The sequence below is a fragment of the Lynx canadensis genome, chromosome D3 (genome assembly GCF_007474595.2).
Source record: "Lynx canadensis isolate LIC74 chromosome D3, mLynCan4.pri.v2, whole genome shotgun sequence".
NCBI lineage: Eukaryota > Metazoa > Chordata > Mammalia > Carnivora > Felidae > Lynx > Lynx canadensis.
The window spans coordinates 60,116,712-60,133,857 of record NC_044314.2 but is presented as its reverse complement, the minus strand read 5'-3'; the positions used below and the strand labels follow the sequence as shown (position 1 = coordinate 60,133,857).

Genomic DNA, 17,146 nt, shown 5'->3' with positions numbered 1-17,146 from the left:
TGGTGAAAAGTCTATATTCAACTGACAGAATCAGTCAAAGGCAGATGAGCTCCCAGGCTCAAATCACTTCAGGAAGTTTTACGTTAAGACTGACCTCTGACTTATTTTAGCTGTTATTTCCTTATAAAAATGAAAAAAAAAGACACCCTAAGAAATATATTTTGACTGTCAGGATTTATAAAGTGACTCTTGAGTAAGTCCTTGGGGTTAGTCAGCTATTCAGAGCTAAGGCAGAGTGTAAATGAAGCATTCTATGATGGATTTTATAACAAATCCCAACCCCATACCTTCAAGGCCAGTTTCTCACCTGAGACTAAGATCAGCGGCCTCCTAAGCACCTACATTCTGATTCAACAAGCCAATAAGCCATTCCTTTCCTACTCCTCTTCCTTCTGCCCTTTGCTCTCTGTTTTATAAATGGAACCGCCATTGGTCCATGGATTCAAGCCAGAGATCCAGCTATCATCCTGTCCCCTCCATTCAGTCCCCAGATCTCATCATGTGGGGCTTGCTAGGACTTCTCACACCTGCCAGCCTCCTCTCTACAGCCACTGCTACTGTCTCTCAGACAGGTACCCGTATCACAACCCTTAAGGCTCTTTCCCTTTCGGTTTGGCCCAATCCAATGCTTGGTCCACTGGGTAGTCAAAAGTGGGTTTCCCAGTGCAAAACCTCTCATGAAATCATCCTCCCTTTTGCAACACTGGTGGTTCCTCCATGCCCTACAGATAACACGCAGACTCCTTAATAGAGCTACGGGGCACTCATTCAACAAGGATTTATCGAGTAGGTTCTCCGTGCCAGGTCCTGAGAATAAACAGGGCACATGTGGTCTCTGCCCTCCTGAAACTCGGCTAGCGGGGGATTCAGCACCACACACAGAGCCACACCCGTCAACGCCCAATCCCAAGCTGTGCGTGCACTGTGACAGGAAATGTGATACAGAATGAGAATGAGTAATGGGGGTCAGGGGGGTGCTGCATGGCTTCCCCAAGGAAGTGATGAGGTGGAGGGAGGAGCTTTCCAGAAAGCAGCGGGAACACCAATTATAAGATCTATCTGATTAGGAGGGAGCATGTGCTTGAGAAACTGAAAACAAGGCCCCCACAGCTGGAGTGGAGAGGACAAGACGATGTTCGGTGTGAGCTAAGACCACAGCGATGAGGAGAGCCAAAATCACACGGGGCCACCGGGCCACACGGAGAACGATGCCCTCTCCTCCATTGCACGCAACTGAACCAACATGGCTGGCATTCCAGGTGAGGTTGAGGTTGGGGAAATACCAGCCAGATCCTTGGACAAGCTGAGCTCGAGAGGGTTTGAATCATCCTAGGAGAGATGTCATGTAGAAAGTAAACATCTGTCTAAAGCTAAAAACAGACACTGCAGCCAGAGGGGGGCATTTGATGAACAAGCCTCGTGCCTGGCCACTCTTCTTCATGGCCCACACCCTCTTGCTGTGTGGCACTCCGACCTACTTGTAATTTCACGAAGCCCCTCGGGCCCTCTTCTTTTGGAGCCTTGCATCCAGACCCTACATTCAGAACCACTGTCTCTCTCTCTCTCTCTCTCTCTCTCTCTCTCTCTCTCTCTCTAGCTTCTGCTCATCCCTTACTGATTATTACCTACTGATCCCCTACTGGGTCCTTCAGAGCTTGGCGAAAACACAACCCCGGAAGCATTATCTTCCCAAAGCACCCGGGCTTGCCCCCAGGGTCGCGGTGATCCTCCACACTAAGCTTGCCGATTGTCTGGTCTTTTCTCCCCGCTAGATGCCAAGCTGTGGGGGATGTGCTCGGTAAACATTTTTTAAGTAAGAGAATGATGAATTGCTTAATAATGATTATTTATGAACCCTAAAACTACAGAACACCAGAAAGACAAAAAGGAAATCTGACCAACGGCCAGAGGAAAAAAGGCGAAATAATTTTTGACAAGCAGTAACTAGACTCACGTCTGATTTTTGACAAAAACAATGGAAGGCAGAACGATATATACAAAAAGCGAGAGGAAGTAGCACACTGCACCTGGGGAAAATGTTCCTTAAGAGTAAAAGTTAAATAAAGACACTTTTATGCCAACAAATGCCAAAGTATGCAAGTGGCAAGTAGACCCACACTAAATGAAATACTGAGAGGCTCTCTTCCGGCAGAAGGAAATATTCCCAGATGGAAGGCCAGAGATAGTAAACAGTAAATATATGGAAACATACAAATAAAGACTATATAACCAGCACTTGTTACGTCTGGGCAAAGGGAGGAAAGGTACTTCTCTCTGGTCAGAACAGATAAGTATTAGTTGGAACTTGGAAAAAAAAGGGAGGGGGAGAACGTTTGTTGAGAATCTGCTGTGTTCCAGATTTTTCTACCACCTGGCTGCTATTCCTAGGGGTAAAAACTTCAGTCTCTGAGGATTTTTAAAATACTATAACTTTATCAGCAAACTTATGAAATCCCACTGATTCCACACAGAGAGAAAAAGAACCCCGTGACTCCGGGCCAGCTCTAAGTCCGCAGTAAAATCTTCTCCCTCCTTCCCATTCAATGGCTCAACAAAACGAGAGTTTATTTCTCACTGATGCAAAGTCCTCTGCAGGTCTAGGTGACTGTCCACGGCAGCTGCCCCCCATGTTTTGCCCAATCTTAGGACATTCCATATCTTCTTGGCTCTCATCATTCCCATGGCAGGGGGAGGGAAAGGAACACACAAGAGCGCCAGCAGTAAAATATTCTGTTGTTAACCTGAAGAAGTCATGTGGCCATGCATACTTCATGGGGGCAGGAGAATGGCTCCCCTAAGAACTGGAGACTCAAGAACTGAAAAGTAGTTCTCCAGTCTAGGATGATCCGATGTTAATGCCTACTTTAATCAGACTCAGCATTCTGAAAGTTCACTGCCTCTGAATTATCCCCAATGCCACCACACAGTAAAAACATAAAAACATAAACAAATAAATAAATAAATAAATAAACAAACAAACTCACTAATCCCTCTTTATAAACCTGAAATTTACTTTTGATTTCTCCCTCCCTCTCTGTCTCTGTCTGTCTCTCTCTCATTCGTCTTACTCATGAAACCACATCTCCCTTTTCTCGTAAATATCTCTTGAATTTGCCCCCTTCCCCTGATGCAACTGCCTTGGTCCAGTCAAGCTGCCTTCTCTCCTAGACTCATTGCTTCTCCCGGCTTCCAGCCTCATTTTCGGCACCAACTCCAAATCAGAACCTTGAGCATGTGATGTCTCTCCTCTAAATGCCCTTGATGACTTTCCATTGCCTCAGGACAAGGTCAACCTCTATGTGGCATAAAGATGCTCCACTGGGGGCGCCTGGGTGGCGCAGTCGGTTAAGCGTCCGACTTCAGCTCAGGTCACGATCTCGTGGTCCATGAGTTCGAGCCCCGCATCGGGCTCTGGGCTGATGGCTCAGAGCCTGGAGCCTGCTTCCGATTCTGTGTCTCCCTCTGTCTCTGCCCCTCCCCCATTCATGCTCTGTCTCTCTCTGTCTCAAAAATAAATAAAAAACGTTAAAAAGAAATTTTTTTTAAATTAAAAAAAAAAAAAAAAGATGCTCCACTGAGCTGGCTCTTCTCTTTCCCCATCCTCATCACCTTTTCTCATCCACTCCATGCTTTGGCCCTAACAAACAATTGTTTTTCCTCAAACCCTAATGCGCTCTATCATTTTCACCTCTTTTCTCTCAGCCTCCCTGCCTGGTACACACCTGCCATTGTGTGAGAACCAGCTCATCATCCCCTCGGTGAAGCCAGCTCTACCCTCTCCCCCCATCTCCAGTGCTACTCAAAGGCCCGAGTCCCATTAACTTCTGTATGCACAGCCCAGCAGAGTCTCTGGTGGAGTAAGTACTTTTAAATGTTAGATTTTTAAATGGCTGATCAATAAGTGAATACTAGCTCTCCCACTTGGCATTCAGAGGCTATGTCCCCAAGAACCTGTTTGCCGTTAATAAAAATAATAATAGGGATACTTAACATTCATATGGTGCTTACAGTATGTCAAGTACTATTCTAGGTGTTTTACGTGTATGAACTCCCATAATCCCCCTAAGTGCCCCTGGAGGGAAACGCTATTTATTACTCTTATTTTCCTGGTGAGGAACCTAGAGCAGTGGCTGGTAAAGTGCCAGGTTACACAGCTAGAGTTGAGATGTGAACTCCTGCTCTTCACCTTACTGGCTCCAGGGAGAGCCAAAGGCTGTGTCCTGATGGCCTCTCAGAGTCCACACATAGACCCTCTGGTGGAGACACTCCATACCCCGTATTCGCTCAACACGCAGTGCACCTGTCTCGTGTCGTTCCCTCCAAATCTAGATGGGACAATGGTGGTGCGTTTGGCAGATTGCCATAGAGTTCTGCTTTTACCCTATCGATTCTCCGATCAACGGAAGGGCACGCTGAGGAGATATTAAAAGTTCACGAGAAACAGATTCAGTCTCTTATCTGGTAATAATAATGAAGATAAAAGCGACAAGCACACAGCAGAAAGTCTTCTCAGGACATATACGTACTAATTCATTTAATCCTCTTAATAACCACTATGCAGTGGACATTGCCACCAGCCCCTGTTTATCAGATAGGGAAATAACTCAATCTGACCATTGATGACCTTGCCCAAGGTCGTATGACACCTAAGTGGCAGGGTAGGGATTCCCACCCAGACACGTGTGGCAGAGGGTGCCGGGGGTACCTGGCTTCTCCAGGACACTGGGCTGCGTCATTGCTGGGGAGGCACAACTTGCTTAGCTCACCTTCTGTGCCTTAATGCTCTCATCCTCCTTCCCTTGAAAGCTCAGAGCTGTGCTACCTCACGCCTTCTCCCATCAGCACTGCCCTGGCTTCTCCACACGTATGCCTCCACTGTGATCTGTTCTCTTTTTTATGAGCAAACCAAGCTTGCATGTTCCTCCCATTTGCGCTGACCCATTCAGATGGTCTGTCCAGGAATTTCCTGCCCAATCGGCTCATTGTTTTCTACAGTCATCAGCAACGAAGGCTGAAGATGGGGAGTTCCCCAAGCCTCGTGTTAAAGGAGCTTTGAGTCACCTCTAGTCCGCATATGCCAAACTGATGCGAATTGCAAGGATCTGTCAAAACACACATATGCGGTTTTCATTAACTTGTTCCCTAGAATGAAAAAGAGAGTCAAGAAGTCCTGTGCTAGGTACATCCTCTGCAGGATAGAGCCTCCAGCTTGCCTTTAACTGGGAAGAACAGCATCTGGAAGCAGTCCACTGCCGCGTTTTATTGGAACATTCAGATCACCTCATGAAAGACCCTGGAGACACAGAGAGCAGATGAAGGTTATCAGCCCCGTTGACATTGATCCTGGACCATCTGTATCCGTCTTAATTTGTCATCCTGGCCATTCAAGAGCTGACGACTAGACAGACTTCAAATGACTTTTAACTTTGTTTTCTAGCACTTATGGAGGATACAAATCTTAATCGAGTGGTCTGTTGTTATCTCCGAGCCCCCAGACCGGTAAGAAACCAGAACTCATGTCAAATAACCCCAAAGATGGGGCGCCTGGGTGGCGCAGTCGGTTAAGCGTCCGACTTCAGCCAGGTCACGATCTCGCGGTCCGTGGGTTCGAGCCCCGCGTCAGGCTCTGGGCTGATGGCTCGGAGCCTGGAGCCTGCTTCCGGTTCTGTGTCTCCCTCTCTCTCTGCCCCTCCCCCGTTCATGCTCTGTCTCTCTCTGTCCCAAAAATAAATAAACGTTGAAAAAAAAAAATTAAAAAAAAAAAACAAATAACCCCAAAGTTTTCGTGACGTTTTGTGAAGCATGAATGACAGCAGTTAAAGCAGATTTTTCTCTGATGGGGCAGGAGATAATCACATGATTCTTAGACCTCCTCAATCCCCCAGGGTTGAGTGAGAAGTAGAATATGGGGATCACAAATTGATAATGGGAATAATCGCTACGATTATACTTTAACTCTGCTGCAGTTCTGATCTCTTATTCCTCTTAAACCACAGTGTCACATAAGATCATAAATTAGAAATAATATGAATATGTGACCAATTCCCCTCGTGGTGGTCGCAAAAGAATACAGGAGGCCGGGTCAGTTTGCATAAAGCACCTCCCCTGCCGAAAGACGTGACAATTTTCAGTTATGAGTTGTTTTGTCCATATTTGTTTTAGGGACAAATGGAAGGGAAAGGGACCCAGGAAAAGCCAGCTGTCCCCTTCACTGGGTGGTGTCATATGGTAAAAATCCTCTAGAGAAAGTGTCTCTTCTCAGGTGTTTGGAGACAGAGCCTCACCTCAGGAGTCCCTGCGTCCTTGACCTTGCCTGCGTGCCATACATCCTTGTTGAATCATGCAGGGTGGTGTGTAAGAGCGTATGGACAGGCTTTGGATGAACACAATTCTAATATTTACATTTAGCTCACAACAGGCATAATTAGTTAACCCACCTCTGGACTCAGAGCCACAAGAAACGTTCACAATGCAAAGCACACCAGATACATCTGTTTCCATATGTGGTTTTGAAGGCACTCTTCATTTCATTCCAATAATTACAGGAAGATGTTTGGGGACCACCAATAGACTAAATGTTATAGCATAATCTTCATTTCTCTAGCTTATGGCCTCTCAACTCTATGCACATTTTTAAAAAGACATGTTTATTTTTCTCTTGAGCTTTTGAATGTGGGGCTGTCGTATTCTCCTCTCTTCATTCCTGTAAGTAGTCCTTCTCTGATTTTTGTTGTTCTAGATCTGAAGTTATCTATTATTTCTTGACCTTGGCAAAAAGAAAGCTCTCGTAGGTTACAGACAAATTATAAACATTATTATCTGGGGGAGAGGAGCAGAAATTCCTGGGCTTATGAAGTTAATTCGTTAGAAAATAATAGTACGTGTCCTCCAATATTGGGTCAAATGTGACCTTGGCTACTCCTACATTCTGTAACCCTTCAGAAGGCATTCAGCAAAGAGGAACTCAACCCTCTGACATTTTATTGCGTCCAAAAGACACCCTTATTTCCCATGAAGGCTATTCTGTCCATTTTAGGGAATAGTGTAATATGGAAGAGAAAGGTACCGACCGACTATACGTGGGATCAAATCTTGGCATCATGCGACCTTGTCAGAAGTCGGCCTTTCCAAGCCTTTGTTTGTTCATTGGCTATAATATCACCTGGCTCACAAAGTTGTTGTCAGGATTAAATGGAGTAATATACAGGAGGAGTTTACTCAGTACGGAGCCTGCAATGTAGAAGTGTTAATAAACATCAGAAGTGAAAGCACCATTTTAATGACCCGAAAAAGATTATTATTGGCTTTGGTCTATAAGACATTGAATGCCATGATGTCATACACACCCTTTCCCAGTACTACTGCTGCCATCTTGCCATTAGTTTCTCTTCTTCGTGATAAATTCTTAAATTCTGTGGTTCCCTGACATGGTGCCGTGTGTTCTCTTTTAGGCTTCCAGACAAGGATATAACAAAGAGTTCGTGGTTTCTAGAAGGTTCTCAGAGTGGCAAGGTCTACCTTAGAATATGCCGACACCATTAAGATCCTTTTTTGGTGAAACGTTTCCAGTGATACTCAGATGCCGCTGTTCAGAAAGAGCCCGGCAGGAGCGAACGAAAGCAGATTCCTCCTCCGAAGAGAGCCCAGGCAACAAAGGGAGGCTGGTAAGTAGCACCCGTTGGTAAGAGAGATAAGATGACTTGGAACGAGTCTGAGTATCAGTAAGCCTGCGTTTTCAAACTCAGGCCAACAGCTCAACGTCTATTTATGTCAGGTTAGATCGCACCCTTTGATAAAGCATACGGTCACTAGAAAGTGTCCTTTTCTCCCCCTTCCTTCCTCTTGTAGGCATAAATTCCCCCTTATACAGATCAGTCTACAGTCATGATTGGGTCCACCCTGAGTCAAAACAACCAGGACTTTCATCTGAGAGGGGGGAAAAAAAATCTATCCGAACCCACTGTGTGAAAATTGTATGGACCCCAAGTAGTTTTAATTGAACGTTGTACTTTTTACCATATACTTCTGCATCTTTCGTAAATGGGTTGGAGGCCACTTTGTATCTAACACAATGGTACCAACGTTGAATTTTAAAAACAAAAATGAAGGAAAATAGGAAAAACTAGTAACACCAAAGCTTGCGTTGGAAGTGGTCCACTAGAAAGTCCTACAGGATTGCTTAAGGTATCTCAAAACTTGGCTCTACTCTGCTTATGGCCAAGGCAAAGCTTATGCCAAGCACCGGAGAGGGACGCCTATAAAGGAAATCCGCAGGTTTCGATTATATGCGTGTAAGAAATGACCAATGCTGGGGGCGCCTGGGCGGCACAGTCGGTTAAGCGTCCGACTTCAGCCAGGTCACGATCTCGCGGTCCGTGAGTTCGAGCCCCGCGTCGGGCTCTGGGCTGATGGCTCAGAGCCTGGAGCCTGTTTCCGATTCTGTGTCTCCCTCTCTCTCTGCCCCTCCCCCGTTCATGCTCTGTCTCTCTCTGTCCCAAAAATAAATAAACGTTGAAAAATAAAAATTTTTTTTTAAATAAAAAAAATTAAAAAAAAAGAAATGACCAGTGCTGAATGGGGAAAGGTCTGCGGAAGCAGCCCTGTATAGGGACCTCTGAATATCCTTTAATAATATCCACGCCACAGAGGGAATGAAAGGGCCTGATGGTGGTGTGGCCGCTGCCAAGCAGAGGGAGATTCTGGTCAAGCTCACAGGAAAGGAAAAGACTCTGCCTGGGACCAGCAGCCAGAGTGGCTCCGGCCTTTCAATTTTTTCATTAAACAAGCCATGTTTCCCCAAGGCGTCCAGGAGGCTTTCAGGGTGGGCGGGGGCTGTCTGTGGGCGGGGCCGAGACGGGTTTGGGCGGGGTGCCCCCCCCCCCCCCCCCCCCCCCCCGCTGACACCTGCTCCTCACTAGGGTCCCGCGCCGCCCAGCGCGGGCAGGTGTGCTGGCTCCGCCCCCGTGCCTTTGCTAGGAGCCAGGGCCAGAAAGAGCGGCTGTCCCTGGGGGGCCGCGTGGAGGGCTCCAGGAAGGCAGGTGCACCCCAGACAACGCTTCACCCCGCAGTAAATTCCATAATTACAGGTCACCGAGTGGGCGCCCCTTTGAAGTGAGGGACTTTCTTGTTGTTCCTGCGGCGGATACAATTTGGCTGAGATATCAAATGCAGATAGTAAAAATTTAATTAACAAATCAAAGCCTTTATCTGGAGTTTTTAGAACTGTGGCCAACAGTTTTCTTCAGTCTCAAGAGCTCCAGTCAGAGCCGAAGAGAAGAAAGCAGCGCCTTTGTAGTGCAGAAAACGTACAACTTTTCCTGATGATCGCTCTCACAGATAAGGCTCCTCTTAACTGCCCGCTCCTTCCCTCCTTGGGGAAGAGGCTTTGAGGCCCCTCTGCAAAGGGGCTGCATTTTTGAGAGCCCTTTGACACTCTGCTCTGGTTAACCCTTTATCTGGTTAACAGGATGGTTCTCCCAGCAAGCCAGGCTGTAGGAGATGATTAGTCTCCCTTGCGTGGTTGTGTGGACCGACAACACGCCCTGGACCTGGGAGAAACTGAGACTCCAAAAAGCGAAGAATGTGTTCTGCCTCCTTGTCCCGACAGAACTCTTACGAATAAAGCAAGAGGAAATGATGCGAGGCCGTGTGTAATGAACGTGTAATTAGAACATCAGAATCCAAATTTGCGTGTATGTACTATATACATGCCCATCTGTATAAAGTAAAATTAGCATGGTGTCATCTCTGAATGTGATTAAAAGTGATTTTTATTTCCATTTTTTGGTGTGCTTTGCTCTAGCTTTCAGGTTTTCTAAATTAACACGGGTTAAATTCATACTAACAAATTGCTACAATGGTTAATTGAGCTCCCAAAGGCAGAGACCAAATAGCCCCAGTGGCTGGCTCCCAATGCTGACAGCACTTGGTTTGGGATTAATTGAACTAGACAGGGTTGAACTGGATGGAATGGAGAAGGAATAGAGTTCACTCAAGATTGCACACATAGGATATGAAGTGGGTCTGAAAGAGTAATACAGGGAGAAGCAGAGAGCTATCTCTAGAAAACAGCTATAAAGACACAAAAGTGAGACCAGACTTGGCCAGAGGAAATTTAAGAAGTCCCCACTTCATATCACTCACTTTTCCAGTGTCCAGGGAATGAACATAACCTGGAGGATTCTAACTACCTTAACCCTTGAATCACGCAGGGGTTAGGGGCACAAACCCCCTCCCACTCAAAAATCTACATCTAACTTTTGGCTCCCCCCAAAACTTAACTACTAATAGCTTACTCAATTTGGTTTAATGTTTATTTTTGAGAGAGAGAAGGACAGAGTGTGAACAGGGGAGGGGCAGAGAGAGGGAGACAGAATCCGAAGCAGGCTCCAGGCTCTGAGCTGTCAGAACAGAGCCCGACGCAGGGCTTGAACTCATGGACCGCGAGATCATGACCTGAGCCGAAGTCAAACGCTTAATTGACTGAGCCCCCCCCAGGCGCCCCTTAATAGCCTACTCTTGATCAGAAGCCTTACTTAACACCAGAAACAGTCGACTCAGGTATTTTGTGTGTTATGTGTATTCTATACTGTATTCTTACAGTAAGTAAGGTAGAGGAAAGAAAATGTCATTAAGGAAATCAAGAAGAAATACATTTACAACACTGTACTATATTTATGGGAAAAATCCATGTATAGGTGGACCCGCGCAGTCCACACTCCTGTTGTTCAAGGTCAATTCTCGAATCCATCATCCTTTATGCTGCTCATGTTGGCCCAGTGATATGGAGAAGAGCGGAAGTGATAAGGAAGCATGAAGAGGGAAAGAGGAGGCAGCCCCTGGGACCTGAAGCACAGGGGCAGAGCAAATCTCCCCATGTGATTTGATAGCAAGTGCATCTCACAGGCTATGTCTAAATGAGGCTGAGACCGGGATTCGTTTAGTCATTATATGGCACCAATATATTTGGAGGAGGGCAGTGAGGATACATAGGCAGGTTGTGCAGGAAAGGAGGTGGGATGAGACAAACTTGAGATGGCCAATTCAGAAGCAGCGTAACTTAGGGATCTTTATTATCGCATGGAAGCAGACAGAGCTCCTCATCACTGTGTCCCAAGTCTGGGAACCTGTTGGCATTGCCAAGCCATCTTGGGCAGCTTGTCTCTTGAAGGGAAGTGCCAGACTAGACTGAGACCACCACGTCCAAGGCCACCAAAGGAAAAGTCTGGAAGCAGTTGACCAAAGGAATCCCCTTCCAACTCTATGCTGCAACCCAAACTCTTTGCCCACCATCAGCCCCTCCCCAGGAAGTTTCCACCCTGACCACTAGAATGTTCCATTTCTGAACATAAATATGATCTAAGATGCATGTAACAATCAAAGCTGTTTATAACCATCATGATCTCCCTTTTAAACAACCATCTTGTTGGGAAGACAAAAGAAAATGCCTGTGATGCTCTCAAGATGGGTGCAAGTGATCAGAAAAACCGTAAGAAGGTGCCGTGATGTTTAAAGCATCACGTAGTTTTAAAACATATGTCCTCGCCCCTTAGTAAAAAGGGAAGGAATTTTATTAAGGGCTTCAAAAAACAATAGCATTGTGGGTCTTAATTTATTTTTACAGTTCACTGGGCCTGCAATGTATTAAACATGAGAGGCCCCTCTTGGCCGGTCTGTTTTTCATAAGGGTGCCTTGCTAATTCATTTGCACTTGCTTAATGACTGTGAGGGCTGCAGAGAAAGGCCCGGTCTACAGCGTTCTTCTTGGATGACACTCAGCTAAACACGTGCTCACTTAGGCATTTGATGAATAGGATCTGGTCAAAGGGAAGCTGCCATTTAGGCTACAAACCCTAAAAGGAAATGTCCAAAAGGTTAGGTGTCCCTATTAATTTGTTAATGCAATTAATTAATCAATGCTTATTAACTTTAGTTACTATTTACTGAGCACTTACTTTGTGGCCAGCCCTGCAGGTTATTGTTCAATCCCCACAGCATCCCACTGAGAAGTAGGAACCATTATGCTCACCTTTTTTTTTTAAATGTTTATTTATTTTGGGGAGAGAGAGGGCATGAGCAGAGGAAGGACAGAGAGAGAGGAGGACAGAGGAATCGGAAGTGGGCTCTGTGCTGACAGCAGCAAGCCTGACGTGGGGTTCGAACTCACAAACTGGGAGATCACAACCTGAGCCCAAGTCAGACACTCAAGGACGGAGCCACCCTAAGCTCACTTTTTTAAGACGTAATAATTGACACGATAGGATTGGACTCCGGGCCTACAAAAGGAAGCAGGTGACCTAAGGATTCCCCCCTCCCAACTCCATGCTTCAACCCCAACCCTTTGCCCACCATCATCCCCCTGGGAAGTTTCCACCCCAACCACTAGAATGGTCTGTTTCCGAACATAAATATGATCCAAGATGCATTTAACAATCAAGGCTATTTGTAACCACCATGATCTCTCTTTTAAATGATCATCTTGTTGGAAAGACAAAAGAAAATGCCTGTTCTGAAGGAATCCAACCCCGCTAACATCCTACAGAGAAATCCATTGCCCGAGAGGAGTCTATAGTCTGCTTGTACAATGAGCTCTACCCATAAACTGTCAGCTCCCTGTGATGGGGTGGAAAATGAGCACAGTAGCACTCAAGAGGGAGGACGAGCCTGTCTGCTCGAATTACCAAGAAAGTTTCCAAAGAGAGAGCATGTGAACTGGCCGTCCAGTGATGATATCAGGAGAGGAGACTTGAAGGCAGCCCAGGCTCCTGTTTTCACAAGTTCTGAGCAGGTTATAAGATGAGAGGAGCCAGCCTTGAAACACTTTTACGTGTTCGTGCAAAACTTAAGGGGAAAGAGTCGTTTGCTTGGCTGCAATAGTATCTGAGTTTAGGTCGATAATGAGGTTCACACTACCACGCCAACAGTGGCAGCTACTATTTACTGATCATTGACTCTGTGCGGGACACTGTAGTCGGTCTTTTGCAACTGTTACCTCATCAGACTTTCCAGTAATGCTAAATTCCTGTCCCATTTAACAGACGAGGAAACTGAGGCCAATGGAGGTAGGTAAGTTTCTCATGCTCACACAGCCATTGGTTGGCAGAGCTGGAGTAGAGCTGGGTCTCTCTGACGCCAGAATGTGCACTTCGGCATCTGGCCATCCTGCCTCCCTAGTGCGGTAACGTACGGAGGACACAGGTAAGGATTCAAATTGACTCCGGAAGGAGATTCTTGGGAGATGCACTGTGGAAGTGGAGTAGCTTGCACTGGGGATCAGAGGTGACTCTCACGGTTGGAGAGAAAGTGACATGAAATGTGGTGTCACTCAGAGACCAAGAGTCATCATTTCCCTTTTTCTCCTCCAAGAGAAGTCCTTGTGGCAAATAATCCAACGCGGAGGGCATGGCTAACAGCACCTTCGTGTGGCCCCGGACGACCACAGGTGATGCACACAACAGGAATCTGAATAGCTGCCCCCCCCCCAAAGAGGCCCAGACCCTCAACCTGAGAAACATGAGCATCCACGGAATAAAATCCGATGGCCTGGGGAATTTGCGATTCCAAGTGAAAATACTGACTTGATGTTTGTTACCTGTCATTTTCCCTCTGAGAGGCGTATATACCTAGTATGAGGGTCTGTCCCATAGTTAGTATTCCTCTGGTCGATACACTCAGTAGTAGAAAGCTGATGGGAGAATGTCACGTCCATCTGCAACTGGCTTTCAGTTTGATCGACGCCGAAAGGCGGTGCCAGCTGCGGAGGCTCCCGGCGCCTGCTGGGCAGACCGCCACACCGCAAAGCAGGGTTTCTCATCCTGGTCTGTGCCTTCGTCACAGGGTCAGGCCCCCGGGCACAGAGCTACCCAAAGGCCTCCTCCCCTCCAGTTCTTTCTCCTGCTTCCTCCCCTCCTTGAGAGTCTGCCCCTCCTCTCTCCACCCCTACACAGACACAGCATCAGAAACATTGCAAAAGGCATGGCCTTGGGGAAAAGTTAGCGACTGAGAGTCGGGGGTCCCAGATCAGCAACGTGATCTTATATGATAAGATAAGCAAAGGCAGTGGCTCAGAAGTTGAGCAGAGGTGTTTGCAAACTCACGGTGCAAAGAGAACCTGCACTCAGCAAAAAGAACAGGCCCTGGGAAGCAACTTGGGTTGTCCATTTGAATGCCACAGGCTACACTTGAGGAGCAAGAGGGAACCAGGAATGGACCAGACTCACAAGGACTGCCACCTAGCTTGGCCCCTGAATCACCTCAGTTCTCAACTGGATCAAGACTCTCAGCAGCCTCTCAGAAGCAAAAGTAAATCCTTCAGGCGGAAAGAAATGGTTCCAGGTAGGAACACGAAAATGCAGGAGGACACAAAGAGGAATGAGTGTAGGGGGTCAGAAGAAATGAATACTGACTATATAATACAATAATCTTGCCCTGAAGAGGTTAAACATGTAAAATTAAAGCACACATCAACAACGTAAGAGGACAGAGATGGGTGTGTGTGTGTGTGTGTGTGTGTATATATATATATATATATGCGGTGTAAGTGTCTGATATTAAGCGTTTTAATTGTGATATAAGTCCCTGACGTTAGGCTTTTGATTGCCTGGACATCCATTTCAAAAACATCTATCTGGAGTAAACATACTGCCAGCCATATAACACAGCTACTAGCAAATCAACTAGGTATGAAACCAGGATGCACCCAGAACTTTAAAAGGAAGTCCTTTTTACAAGCCCTGGGTAAACCCAGATAACCAACCATTTGAGTGACCTTGCTTTTCCATTCTCCTAGCCTAATTCCCAGATGCAGAGTGAGCCTGCAAAACCCTAGGCACCCTGGGGTACCTGGGTTGAGCCCAGCTGAGCATCTGACTCTTGATTTCAGCTCAGGTCATGATCCAGAGTCATAGGATCAAGCCTCACGTCAGGCTCCATGCTGAGCATGGGGTCTGCTTAAGATTCTCTCTCCCCCTCCGCCCCTCTCCCTCACTTGTGCGTGTGCTCCCTCTCTAAAATAAATAACATGGAAAAAAGAAAAACTCTAGGCACCCTACCTTTGACCCCAATAAAGGCAGAGCCCCAGTTCTGCTCTATATTTCTCACTCCCTTTCTCTCTCCCTCTTCCTCCCCACCAGTGACCTCACTGTGTGGCCCTAGGCATGTTGTGCATCCTTCAGGACTTGTGAGTAATAAACCTTGATGTTTCGAAGTTTTCTGATGGTTGTTGCTGAGGTGCATCTTGCAATCCTAAAAAGGACCACAAGGGCCAGCCCAGCCACAACGTTGGTTGCAGCTGGGGAAATGTCTGTGAGAGCTCACCACCAGACGTACTGGCCCAGATGAGGTCCTCGGGCATCCATAACCAAGAGTGCCACTATTAATACACTAAGATCCATACAACAATGGAGTTAAAGTATCCTAACTGCACTCCATTCAGAAAGGGGTAAAGAATTCATTTATGTTAGACTTTAGTGAGTCAGGGAAGGGTATTATCATTTCTATAATAACCACTAAAAGAACACTAAAGCAACATGTAACTAACAAACTAACAGAAGAGAGGGCTGAATTTTTAAAAATATTAACCTAAAGAAAAGCAATAAAAGAAAGAAGAAGGAACATAAACAGGAAGGCAAATGGAAAACAAATAGGAAAAAGGGTAGATTTTAACCAATTATATCAGTAATTACACTAAATGTAAATGTACATTTCAATTCAAAGACAAAGATTATCAGCTGGAATGGGAAAAAAAAAATACTAATGCTTACAAGAGCCATGCCTTAAATGAGTAAAGAAAGATTGAAAGGAGGGGAAGGATTAAGCCTGCAAACAATAACTAAAGAAAAGTTGGTATATCTGTCCTAATATTACAGACTTTAAGGCAAGAAACATTCCCAGAGATAAAGAAGAATTTCATAATAGTTTGCCTAATAGAAAATAATCATTTTACCAATGTTTCGATAAGGAAGGAGTCAAGCCATCGAGTGGGAGAAGCTATTTTTCATGCATCTCTATGACAAAGGACTCTTAAATTTGGGATACAGGAAGGACTTCTACAAGGAAATAAAAAAAAAAAGAAGATAGTACAATTATTTTTTAAATAGGCAAAAATCTTAAACAGGCGCTCTACCAGAAAAAAAATATATCCAAATGGTCACTAGACCTGTAAAACGATACTGAATTTTAGTAGTAATCAGGGAGGTGCTAAGGGCACACCCCCACTTAATGGCTAAAATTAAAGACAGACATGCCAAGTGCCAAATGGTTGGCAAGAATATGGAGCATACGAAACTCTCATACCCTGCTGAGTGAGTGTATATGTTGGAACTGACCTTTGAAAGCTGTGTGATGATATACACACCGAAGTTCAACATGCACATCCCCTATGACCAAGCGATTGCACTCAGATACATAAGCAACAGAAATACGTGTACATGACCACCTCAGACATGTTCAAGGCAACTTTATTCATAACATTCCAGAACAGGAAGCAATCAAAACGCCCGGCAACTAGAGAATGAATTAATAGGCTGTCTATAGTATATCTACACAATGAAATTCTGCCTATAAATGAATGAAAAAGGGTGAACTTGTACACCAAACAGCAACCTTGATGTACCTCAGCAACTCAGGTGAATCACAAAAGCATGATGTGAGAGAAGGAAGACAGTGGCCACGTGGAGGGAAGGCAGTAATGACTGAAAGGAGACTCTAGGAGTTTCTGGAATGTTCTGTTCCCTGATCCTGGAGCTGGTTACACAGGTAAGTTCAGTTGTAACAAGTTCTTGTGTTGTACGCCCAACAGACATGCACTTTTCCGTGGGGGTGTCGTTCTTCAATTTAAACAAGAAGTTTGTTTTCAGTGAGTCTAAGCTATCTTGCAAGAGGAAGCATCTCTGGAAATTTGCATCTTTCTCAGAATCCGTGATCAACCGCATAGCCGGGCTGGGCCCTTATCCCAGGGCAATGGACGTTCGGAAATCCCTCACTCTCAGGTTCTTCCCAGACCCAGCTTTTGGGTTTGGGTTTGTGATGAGCCAGTTTCTCTGTCACTAACACGCAGACCAACATAAGGTCCTGGGACAGCAAACAGACTCAGGCTGAGGAAAGTAGGGTAACCAGTGGGGGGTGGGGGTGGGGTGGCAAAAAGCCC

General features: G+C 45.8%; 1 long non-coding RNA gene across 3 annotated transcripts; it reads left to right on the top strand.

The window, feature by feature from the left end:
• Positions 1-1,058: 1,058 nt before the first annotated feature.
• LOC115498741 lies at positions 1,059-9,779 on the top strand. Of its 3 annotated transcripts, XR_003963935.1 has the most exons (5): positions 1,059-1,259; positions 3,703-3,857; positions 5,147-5,499; positions 7,452-7,664; positions 9,087-9,779. It is a non-coding gene; the product is annotated as an uncharacterized LOC115498741 (long non-coding RNA). The 3 variants fall into 3 exon arrangements; XR_003963936.1 differs by lacking the exon at positions 5,147-5,499 and having other exon boundaries at positions 9,467-9,779; XR_003963934.1 differs by lacking the exon at positions 5,147-5,499.
• The last annotated feature ends 7,367 nt before the right edge of the window (positions 9,780-17,146 follow it).